Source organism: Terrapene carolina, unplaced genomic scaffold (genome assembly GCF_002925995.2).
Source record: "Terrapene carolina triunguis isolate 2854851 unplaced genomic scaffold, T_m_triunguis-2.0 Scaffold714, whole genome shotgun sequence".
NCBI lineage: Eukaryota > Metazoa > Chordata > Testudines > Emydidae > Terrapene > Terrapene triunguis.
Window position 1 is genome coordinate 14,710,831 of NW_020665065.1, and position 12,763 is coordinate 14,723,593.

A 12,763-nucleotide genomic window follows, 5' to 3' on the forward strand; every position below is an offset into this window, starting at 1 on the left:
TCTCCCAAACACAACTCATCCATACTGCAAGCAAATCAACAGTTACCAACTGCTGTCACCACAGTCACACCCTGACAACCTTAACTCTGCCCCTCTGTGGACAGAGTCTGTATTTACTAGTCTGTGTGATTTTGGCCTGGGCATTATTTGCACTTTGGAACTTCACCTGTTTTTAAGGAGGTTTTTAATTTTCGTACTATGATACATGTGAACTATATTGTGTTATTGGCAAGGTGTGTGGATGTGTTGTGTGGTTTGCAGAGTAATTGTAGCTGTTAGAAAAGGGAGAAGTACAGCAAATTTGTTGACTTGTGCACGGCTTGCCACAGAGGATGGAGTTAAGGCTGTCTGGGTCAAAAAAAACAAAACAAAACTACTAGAGGCTTTGCATGGGAGCACAAGATGGCTGCCTGCCTTAGCTCATGGAACATGCCTCAATCAACGTTTTCCCTTCCTCTCGGCAGTTCAGTACTGAAGCCGGAAACGGGAGATAGTCACATGAGGCCTGATCCAGCGTCTGTGAAAGGCAGCAGGAGTCTGCCCTGATTTTAGCCAGACATTGGATCCGACCCATTGACTTGAATAGTATTAATAAATGTGCCTCCTTCAACTTGGCAGCCCTTCACTCACCACTTCCCCATTCCCCTTATGTTCATGTGGCCTAAATACTCCATTGACAGACCATGCCGATTATTTTGAACGCTGAACAGCAAAATACACTGATTCCTAAGACACAGCAGTCGATTCTCACACCCCCACGTGAGATCACATTCGTTAGGCCTATTGTTTTCCTCCCTAGACACTCCTGGTTCATGCAGGCTTGTTCAAATGTGTACATTTCCCCGCACATCCTATCTAGTTAGCCCTTTGCACTGCTGCAGGGCCACTGCCTTGTAAAACGCACGCTCAGGCATTACAGCCGGGCAATGAACACATGCTTATATCCCTCTAGAAGCTTCACTCTCTTACCCACTGCTGCTGTTCCAGGCCTGCTTCATGCACCCGCAGTGCCAGGGGCTCCCAGCTTGTCAGGACAGGACTACGAGCTGTGCGCGTGAGAATTAGAAGAGTTTATTAAAAGTTAAAAATAAAATTGTTTCTTTTATTTCTGTTTTAATGCCGATTCTACGGCTCCCTGCCCATGGTTGGGACTCTGGAAAACACCTGCTGGGAAAGGCAGCTGGGAAGAGGGAGAATCCAGGGCAGCAGGGCGTGGCAAGGAGAATTGTTCTCTTAGATGTCTCAGCAGCTGGGGTTGTGTTCCCTTTCTCCCTCCACTAACCTGCACTTTTCTCACCACCTCACAGGAATGTTCTAAGGGGCACCTGACCTTCATGAGCCAGGGATATAAGATATTTGGCCAGTCCAAGAGAGGACACAGAAGGAAGGATGGGCTTATGGTTAATCCACTGGTCTGGGATTCAGCATATCTGGGCTCAAATCCTGGCTCTGCTACAGACATCCTGCATGACCTTGGGCAAGTCACTTCATCTCTATTCCCCATCTGTAAAATGAAGATAATAGCATATTTCCTTTTTCACATCCTCTGTCTATTGAGAATGTAGGTTCTCTGGCACAGGGGCTATTATCTGCTGAAGCAAGAGGCAACTTCCTTTTGCAGCCAAAAACCCCCGACCTCAGCAGCAAGAGTCTCCATATACCGAAATACATAGCACATATGCAGCCAGCCTTATCTTCTAACAGCTGCTAACTTCCTTCAGGAGTCAGCGACATGATCCAAATAACCAGTGGAGTGGGGAGCTCACTAAAATCAGTGGAGTTGCACCAACTTAGGTTCAGAATAAACCCTGAAGATCGCGCCAACATATTAGCTCTGGACGCTGAATCTGAGACCTGGGCAGGGAAAGGATTCACGGGGGAAGACACAGGCACCGATTGAACGGAGCAACAAATGAGACAGATCCCAGGGCACAGGATTTCCTATTGCGAGTTCAGGTGGATGAAAGGAGGTGAGGGAGAACGAGGGTATAAGGAGGGTGCCTTCACCATACCAAGCTGGAGTGTGGGGCTATTGACTCACATAGTCACATATCTAGGAGCTGAGAACTGTGCGTGTGTATCACACACTCTTATGGATCGCAGCACCAGTAAAACCCCTCCTACACTGTAGTGTTCCAGCTGAGCCCTAAGCCAGGTGGGTAGGGACTGAGTGTTACACAGCTCAGATCCTTCTCTGCGCATTCAGAAGACTGGCTTGACAATGCACCTGGCCAGGGGCACCATGGTCCCCCCACTTTTTACCAGCCATAAGGGTGAGCAACATGGAGGAGGCGGAGAGGAGTGAGCAGGGGACGGGGTTTTGGGGGAAGAGGTGGGATGATGGAGGGCTCTTGGGGAGAAGGGGCGGTGTGGGGACGGGACCATGGTTCAGGTGCCTGTGCCCCCTCCTCCGCCCACACACACTTTTAGCGCACTTCCTGACTGAATGTGCTGGACAGAGATTATACTGGGAAAGAGGATAGAGGGGAGGCCTCGGGCAATTGGGGCATTTGAGCTACTTGGCCTCATGCAGCGCACAGCTTTCGGCCCTGAAGAAGAGCTCTGGGTAAGCTCGAAAGCTCGTCTCTTTTACCAACAGAAGTTGGTCTAATAAAAAAAATATTACCTCACCCATCTTGTGAGCTTTAGAACAGATAGACACAAGCCTTTCGCTGAATCTTTGTTAACAGGCAGACCTGACTTGGGGCCTGAACTGTACAGGCTAACTTGGCCAATGGGGTGGCACGGTATAAGTGGTATGGGTAGACTCAGCTGGCAAGGCTTGAGTTCCATAAACAGACTGCCTGGCAGGGGTTATTGGGCCCAGCGTATAGGGACAGACCTAGCCAGCGGGGCCTGAGCTGTAGGGAGAGACCCACTTGGCAGGAGCAGGGATGCAGGACAGACCCAGCTGTAGGGACTGACCAACAGGGACAGACCTGGCTGGTGAGGTGTAGTGTCTGACCTAGATGGAGAGACCCCTGTGGCAGGGGCTGAAGTTGGTTCTGATTAAAAGGATTTATCATAGAACTCATTAGAAAACATCTGGGCTTGGCAAATGATCTGGAATGTGCCTCAGCAGTGGGGAGCTCCTCTCTTCCTGAGTTTTGAGAATGTGAGCTCCCGCAGGGTAAGACTCGAGCCAGCTGTTTCCTCTAATCCCATCAGCCTTTCCTTCGACAGGGGTCCAAAAACTCAGAGGGAGAGAGAGAAAGAGAAAGCCCCGTTCCCACCCCTTAGTGGCTGGGATTAGTGGTTTCTCTGTGCTGCAGTGCCAACACATTTTGGGGCCCTGGGGCAGTATTTAAAAAAAAAAAAAAAAGCTCCCCTCCCATCTCTGAGCAAGTCCAAGTGTGTTTAATCACTTCATTTTCCACCTTGCCCAATTGCTCTTGCCTCCAGGCATCCAGGGCCCCTTCCTCCCTCCCTGCTCCCTGCTGCTGGTAACTCAGGTCACACAGAATCTGTCTTCTATTAAATCCATGGCTGCAGGGACACTTTTGATCAGGGGGTCTGGGAATAGGGTGTTGGGATTAATTCACAGGTGCCCTCTTGCCTTAGAGCTCAACTCTTTTTCTTCTACTTTAAAAATATGTTCTCTTTTACTCGGTTAGAAAAGGCTAAATCCCTTCAGATAATGATCTTACTTTTCCTACAGAGCTTTCTTCCCAAATCGCTCTCAAAATGTTTTATTATTACAGTAAATTTTTATATTACGCAAATGCCTACAGGCCCCAGGCAGGATCAGGGCCCCCTCATGCTGGACACCATTCACACAGTGATAAGATGTTCTTGCACCAAAGAGCTTACCAAATATTTGCCGACTGTACAAACTAATAATATATACACAGGAAACACTTCGTCCACTACTAGAATGCAGCCAGCACTGGGATCAACCTGGTGACTTGGCCCAAGGAATACCACATTATAGATTAGGACAGGAAGTGAAGAAGACTACCGTAAACTCACATGATTTTATGGTGAGTCACACAATGTTGGGTGGTCTTCTTAAAGACCTAGCTTCTGGAGTCCTGCTACTACATGAGAATCTCAGCTTTTTTTTTAAGTAAGTTTCTAGCCATCATAGTTACTGAGAAAACCCTGAAAAAGTTGACCTGTAAAGGCTCAAACAACAGAAAGCAAATTTAAACTTTTTTTTTTAAATCATGATTTTTAAGCCAATCTCATGAATTGTGACTTTTGAATTCTTAGGGTTGGCAATACTAGTGTAACCAATTGGAAAATTAATCTTTCCCCCCAAGGGATTTGGCCGGGAGACTTATCTTAACACCTCTTCATCTGCAAGAAGTGTCATTGGATGGGCAACAACCATGGGTTTGTCTTCACTAGAAGATACATTGAGGTTAGCTACTTCCATGTACATCTCCACCTTTTCTCTCACGTATACACGAGTTAACACTTCCTACCTCAAGACAGCTGGACCAACTACATAGATGTAGAAGACATTCAATTGCATCGACACTAGGAAAAAGGTTGAGGCGTAAGTTAAGGTAGCTAACCCACATGTATTTCCCTAGTGTATTTGCTCCCTGTGATGAGACATGTCTCAAACAGGTATGGTAAAACAGCTGACATCTTCAAAGGGGTGAGAGACGACTTCCTACCCCATGTTGCCTTGTTCTACCTCACTCTGAGCCCTTTCCACTTATGGCTCTGTCTTAAACCTGTCCAAATGGAATGAAGGCAGTTCCCAGTCCAGACACGACAATAATTAAAAATCAGAGCCACTGCTGAAGCGATTGCTGCAGGACAAGAGTTAACATTCCAAATTATTTCATGGACTACTTTAAGAAAGCCTCTGTTACATATTATCACAGGTTCTTCCTGTGCTTAGAGAAGTCACAGTGACCTTTTCTCTATCTGCTAATCTACCTCTCTTTATGCCAAGTATGGCTATACAATTTACATTTTAGCAGATCGTGAACTGGATCCTCCCCCTAGCCTTCCTGACACTAACACGTTCCCCAGGATTTAGGAGTATTATTCCTTCTGCCTGAAACAACAGCAAATTCCATATGCTGCACACTGTCTTATGTGGTGCAGGGAAAGGCACTGTGCAAACTTTCCCACACAGGCCTTGCAATGCACCTCCAGTCCTGACCTGCAAACCCACCTAACTCTGCCAACCCTCACTCTCCAACTGCCCCTCATTCACTGACACATTTATTGACATAGGAAATACTCCATCTTGAGGCAGATTATCTAGGATACCACACGATCTTCAGAGAGAATTAAAAACTGGGCCTTATGCCCGGAAACAAAACAAAACAAAAAACACCATCAACATTCCCTCAAATTAAAACAGGCAAGAGAGCATAGTACAAAAGGGAAGAACTGGTAACATTCATGAGGACAAAGAAATACGGATCTGAATAGAAACAGCTTATACTATGCCTCAAAGGGGGCCCCAGACTTCTCCAGTGAGTGAGTCCCACAAATCGGAAAACTCAGTCACCTCTAATGGCCTTGGGGGAAGATTGATGAGTGTTTAAATCCAGAAGAGACCATTAGAATATTCCGTTATCTAGTCTGACCTCCTGAACATCACAGGACATTAAATTTCACCCAGTTACCCCTGGATGGAGCCCAATAATTTGGCTCTAGTCCAATATTTGGCTAGCACATATCTTTCAGAAAGGTATGCAATCTTGATCTGAAGACATCAAGAGATGGAGAATCCATCACTGCCCTTGGTCGTTTGTTCCAAATAGTTTGTGATTAACCATCAGTGTTAAAAATGTGTGCCTAATTTCCAACTTGAACTTGTCTGGCTTCAGCTTCCAGCCATTGGTTCTTGTGATACCTTTCTCCACTAGGTTCAAAGGTCTTTTAATACCCAGTATTTTCTCCCCATGAAGGTAATCAAGTCATCTTTCAATCTTCTTTTTGATAAGATAAACCGATGGAGCTCTTTACATTTTTCACTGTAAGCCCTCAAATATTTTTTGTGGCTCTTTTCTACGCCTTCTTGAATTTCCCCACACCCCAGAACCGGATGCAATATTCCAGCATCAGTCTCATCACTGCCATATACAGAGGTAAAAATCACATCCCTACTCTTACTCAGTACTCCCCTGGTTATACATCCAAGAGACTGCAGTGGCCCTTTTTGCCACAGCATCACACGGGGAGCTCATTTTAAAATTCCTTTCCTGTGGCCACAGCCAGTATTTCATCTCGGGGAGGAGGGCTTCAAAGACAAGAGGCTATTTTGCTAACCTATTGTGTCATTTAACCCACCTGCTTAGAGCATTCCATTTCCCCCTCCCCCGCACCCCAGGAGCTCCACCCTCTCTCCCATCCCCACCCCATTCTTCCTCATTGCTCGGCGGCAACTTTACCTTGCAGAAAAGGTCCGTGAATGGGGGAGGAAGGTGCAGTATTCCTCACCTGCCATCAGGGGCTAAGTAGTTTCCCACCACAGGACTCGCACCTAGGGTGACCAGATGTCCTGATTTTATAGGGACAGGCCCGATTTTTGGGTCTTTTTCTTATATAGCCTCCTATTACCCCCCACCCCCTGTCCCAATTTTTCACATTTGCTGTCTGGTCACCCTACTCGCACCTCCAGCTGGCTGAGGAAGCAGGAGACCAGATAACAGATCCCCTGCATGTAAGCACATTGCATTGCCTCTGTACAAGTGGGTCACAAAGTAGTATGTTTCTGCTGTTCAAGCAATACCCTCCAAACTTCTGCCCTCCCCCCATCCCCGGTGACACGCGTCTTCCTGTGTAATTTGTAACAGACACCATTCTAATAAGCAGCATTAGTATCTGCACTCTATAAAAGTGACATCGGAGAGGAGACCCAATATCCCTATTCCGGCTGGCAGGATAATGAATTATTACACCAATGCTCTATTATCCAGGCGCTCTGGGAGTCAAACATAGTGTTGGAAAATGGTTATAAAGTATGGCTCCAAAAAAACAAATCACACACGGTACTCGCATAATAGTTTGTTCTTCTATAGCACCTTCCATCGGGAGAGCTCAAAGCACTTTATAAACATTAGGGTGAAATTCAACCCTGTGCAGATGGCTAACACTCAAACTAAGATTTAAGTGGTGCATAGACTTTATGCTGGCTCGCTGCACAAAGCTGAATTTTACCCATGAATGAACTAGACCTCAATGCCATTGCAAGGTGGGTAGGTACCATTAGGCTTATTTCATGGGGAGGCAGAAAGAGACACAGGGAGTCTGTGTTGGAGCCAGGAACAGAGCACAGACCACAAAGATTTAGACACCACAGCGGGAGGCGCTCTCTAGCTGCCTAAAAACAAAGTAACCCATGTTCCCATAATAATCACCCATCAGTTTATGTTCCTGGGAGGTAGAACTGTTAGTATCTCCATTTGACAGATAGGGAAATAAAAGCACAGAGCAATTAAGTGACTCACCCAAGACCAAACAATGAGTCAGTGGGAGAGCCGGGATTAGCTCCCAATTATAAGTTTGCATTTAACTTGGTTTACACTGGTCAGTTCTGTTAACCATCAACATTTTGTTAAATCAGTATAATATCCCCACAGCAACGTCACCCCAGCATCTCAAGAGGAGCCAGGCAAAACTCTCTGGGTCGTTAGGAAACAGACAGTCAAGTTTTGCAGTAATTGCTGTACTCCAAGTAGCAGTGCAGCCTGTTCCAGTCATTTTATCGCACAGTACGTTCTTACCGGGGGAGGTCTTCATCCAAGTCAAACCAACTAAGAATCAGCCAATAAAGTGAACATTATTCTCATAGAAATGCCCGCTCCTGTATGGCTAATTGGAGACATCCATGTTTATCTAGGCAGGCACTGAGGAGAGGATGGCTCAAGAGATAGGTCCCTGCTTTGGGTCACTAAGCTGTTTATCTCTAGAATCATAGAATATCAGGGTTGGAAGGGACCTCAGGAGGTCATCTAGTCCAACCCCCTGCTCAAAGCAGGACCAATCCCCAGACAGATTTTTACCCCAGATCCCTACCTAAATGGCCCCCTCAAGGATTGAACTCACAACCCTGGGTTTAGCAGGCCAATGCTCAAACCACTGAGCTATCCCTCCCTCACCACTCTAGTTCAAGTCCATCCCTGAATTGCCAGTCCAGTAGAGAAAGTCTATGAAAAAAAACAAAGTGGTGATTTTTTTTTTTACCCCAATTTTCTAACTTCCTTGTGTCAGCACTGACACTACTATTAGTATCTGCTGGCCATTTGGTAGCTTCTCTGCAATAATTTGGTGGACTTGGTCTAGTTTCCCTTTGGACAATCATCCACTTCCATGCTTGGCACCTCTTTTGGCAGATTCAACAGAAAGGCCAAGGACTGAAAGGGGTTTGTAGATACTTAGCCCATGAATCTAAAGTCCCACTTATGCTCCAGAAAAATTGCAGGATGGGAGACCTGGTTACACTGGACAGTGGTAGCAGTAACTGGGCCACACGATTTACACTTTCACATGGTTCTACCTACAGATTAGAGAAGGTTTATGATCATGTATTCCATAATATTCATTCTCATCAGGTGACTCTGCTTGTGTCCCTCATCATGGATGTCCCTTATCCTAGTTAAAACACGGTTCCATCCTGTAGAATAGATGGAACCTAAACATCCAGCCTTGGACAGTTACAGACTGAACAAAGCTTTAGAGAATAATCTTTTGCAGGCAGCTCTACACAAAGATGGATTTGAGCCCCCGTGTATTTGCTCAGACCTGCATCTGAAGTATGTGTTTGTCCCTTACCTCCATAATGAGCCAAAACAAGCCCTGAGATCCAAACATCACAGTTCAGGCTTCTCTTTAACTTTAAACTGATGGCTGTTATCCAAATGGGAGCACTCTAAAGCTATTGGATAAACAATCATTCCCCATTTTGTGAAAGGGAAAAAGATTTACAAAATGGAATCTGAATTGGTTTGCGCACGACCATCTCTAGGAAGTGCCAAGTACTCCTAGTCCTGGTCTGAGAGCCTCTGGAACCAATACTGCTGTTTGGAGAGATTTTAGGTGGAGTGCTATTATTTACCAACTTTCTCAGCATCTTTACAAGCTACAGAAGAGGACACAGTTCACTGCTTTGAGGAACAAACAGATCTAGATAGCTGGCTGTGTTGTGCTGTGTGCCGCTAGCCAGCAGTCATAGTAGAGACAACAGGAATCCACAGCTGAATTTCCATAAACTATTTTCCCATTTAGTTTTGATCTGACTCAGTTGCACATTTCACCGTGGGTGGCCTGAAGGCAGGACTCTCAGAGCACTTGGACGCAGTCAGCATTGTATTGTATTCTCGTGCCTGCTGGAACTTTAGTCCATTTGCCAAATTCAGTACCAGTCTCGTCGGCAGTTTACAGGGAATAGGGGCAAATTCATTTGTTTTATTTCCCTACCACCAGGTGGGTCAAGCTATTGATCCAGAATAAGAGAAAGGGTTGGATCCAATTTGAATTCTTGTTCTCTGGAGTGGGCAGGAGCTCATGGATGGAAGTATAATAGCCACAGAGTGATAGGAGGAGGCCCTTGTGTTGACGGAGGCCCATAGGACATGGTTTATAGCATTCAGGGCCAGTGATAAATAGTAATCCTCTTCTAGATCGGATACCCGCATGCCAATTTTCAGCTGGGAACAGATTTACAGAGGCCAAATGGTGCAGAGGCAGAGTGGGCTGGGTAAGGGTCCCTCTCCACTGCTGTGAAGAACATGGGAATGGCTTGCTCGAGGGCAGGCGTGTTGCTGGCTAAAGGATAAATAAGGTATAAAATCAATCTTGGCTTGCTTTGGAACCAAAAGGCAACGAATGCAAACAGCAGCCCTGGCCAGAACGCAAGGGACAGTGGAGCTGATCATTCTTTGAGGCTTACCTACACTACTCTGGATTTGGGGGAAGAGAAGAGAAGAGAATAATCCTAGTTTGCAACCTTGAAACCACGGTGGGAATTCTCACACAGAGTTTGAAAACACTTAAAAGCTGCTTTTGAGGAGACAGGTCTGCATCTTGATCTTCAGGAGAAGGGGGACAGTAGCTGGGAACACCAAGGCTAACTAGGTCATATGAACCAGCTTAAGGGAAATGCTATGCTTAGGTAAGAGAATATGTGTTGACACTTCTATTGTTTTAACCTTTTTCTCCCAGCATGTATCTGTATGGACAAATAGTTGGTTTTGAACAAGGTGTCTGCTGTCCCTGCAGTCATTAGGAGTCCAAACTCAGTTAGACCTGTTGGAGGGATCACTGCTTGAAAACAGGGAGTTCTGTAGCATGGTGATGCAATCTAAAAGTGGGGTGAAATTGTGCGATTGCATTTCAGATCAGTGCAGGTGTGCCTAAATACAGGGTCAGGCCAAAGTTACAGCTTACTTCCTGAGCCATAACACCTGTACGGAGCCACTCTCCTAAATAAGCAAAGAAAATGCAAACCTAAAAAGTCACAAATGACCTCTTGCTAGCCAAAGCAGTACTCTAATCTCATCCGCCCTGAGTGGTCAGCTACCTTTGACACAGTCAGCCATGCTCCAGTTTTCTTGCAATTTTGTCCTCTTTGGCTTCCATGACTCTGTCCTCTCCTGGTATTCTTCTCTCTCTAATCATGCCTTCAGTGAGTCCTTCAGAGAATCTTCCTCATCTTCATCCTCCCCCCACCTCCAGCTGGGGGTTCCACAAAGCTCTGTCCACCATCCCCTTCTCTTCTTCTCCGCCCACACCTGATCTCTAGGTAAACACACAAATGCAACTGCCATCTCTACCTGAGGCGCTCAGAGTGTTTCACAAACACAGCCTTTGTGGGAGGGAGTAGAGTTATTCCTATTTGACAAGAGCAACAGAAACACAAAATGGTTAGAAGTCTTACTCCAAGGTCACACAGAGCCGGTGGGTGGAGAGCTGAGACTAGCATATAGAAATCCTGACCCCGAACCCCTAAACCGCATGACTACTCAGTGTCAGTCAGCTATCTCCCTTCACTATGATAAATCGGGGAGAGTGAGGTCTGCAGCATAAACCCCACTTTGATAACTCCCAAGCTACAAAGAGTAAGCAGCCTTTTTGGAGAGTCCCTAACAATAAATCAAAATTGAAGGATGGTTAAGGTAACTATCTATCTAAGTCCTGAGTTCAGTTCCCAGCTCTGTCACATTCTGTGTGTGACTTTGGGCAAGATTATTTATAGTCTCCGCCTCAGATCCCCATCTGTAAACTGGGGCTAAGCCTACCACTCTCTGCCTTTATTAATATTATAAACTTTCCCACACACGGACTGTTTTTTACATCACCAAGCTCCCTGGGTCCCTAGGCACTACCAAAATACAAAGAAAAGACGGTATCTTGATCAAAACACTAAGAACCACGATAAACAAAATCAAGCTGCATTTGTATTTCCCCCCCCCCCCTCCAGCAGTCTCTGCTTTTCTGGGACTTGTTTATTCATTTCAAAGCCTCAGACGACATCTAATCAAGCTGTTAAGAAGAGTCAGATTTGTGGCTGGTCTGGCACTTAGGGAGCTGTTAAGCAGTCAAAACTAGTTCTAGTCAGCAATTTAAAAGAAGAAAGAAAAAAAGAGATGGAAACATGGTTTCTTTATTCTTTACTTCCCACCCTCTATTTTCCTATTAAATTGAAATTGCACCAGGGATGACATAGTAACTTCTCCACTAAGAGACCTTATTAAGTTCTCGGTGGGAATACCTGACTGTTTTCGGCCTATATTGTGTGCGCTCTGATAGTGATCCAAATTATGCTACAGAGTCTGAGGGGAAGCAATGATTTCAGCAGGCTTAAGGAAGGAGGAAAAATGTGATCGCTTCCAGATGAGCGTCTTATACTAAATTTAACATTCCTTTTGGTACTTAGAATTTCCACTTTTTCCCCTTCCATTTATGTAATTAGAAATCAAGCAGCAGGAAGCCGTTCCTATTCCAACCTCAGTTAGGAACATTACTGCCTTACTCCATAGAGTGAGGCAGGAGATCTGCCCTCACATGGAGCCATTTTGCATAATTTATTTGGACAGGTTCAAGACCTATTTTTGAACCAATACAATTTAAATTAAAACTACAAACAAAGCCCAATTACGGGTTAGTTATAACCAAACCCCCCCCCCCAACCCTGAACGGGGAAGACTTGGAAAAAGAGAACATGAAATCTCAATTGCTAGCTGTCTCTTTCCAGTCCTTACCTCTTTTTAAAACTCAGTTTCTTTCTGCAGCTAGAAAGAGGTCAGCACTGCAGTAGGTACAATGGCGAATTTTACAGTGATGCTTAAAAGGGCAATATTCTCCAAAGAACTCTGATAATACATGCTGTTTTGTGAAAGAAACTTAACTTTATGACCCTTACAAAAAAGCAGTTCATCTAAACTAGTTCAATTTCTCACTCAAGGCCAAGCTGCACAATCAGCTAGCACTTTTCATACACGGGTGTTGGCAGAGAATTTTTTTTTAGGGCACCACAACTTTAAGTTTCTTTTGTCATTTACCCAGCCTAATGCTCTCCTCTCTGGCTAAACCCATTAGCTTCCCAGTCTATTAGTGCTGCAGCACACAGAGAATTTAAACAAAAAAAACCTCTCCAAGCCACAGAGGAGCTGTGGCTCCAAAGTACACAGCTCAAATTAAAAATCGGGGCCAGATAAAACGATTCAAAATTGGAAAGAAAAAAGTTACTGTTTCCAATAAGCTGTTTTAATGACTGATTAATGCTGCCCAATAAGGGAGAGGAGGAGGTGGAAAAACAAAGACATGCTCTAGCAATGGTGCTGGATGGTCC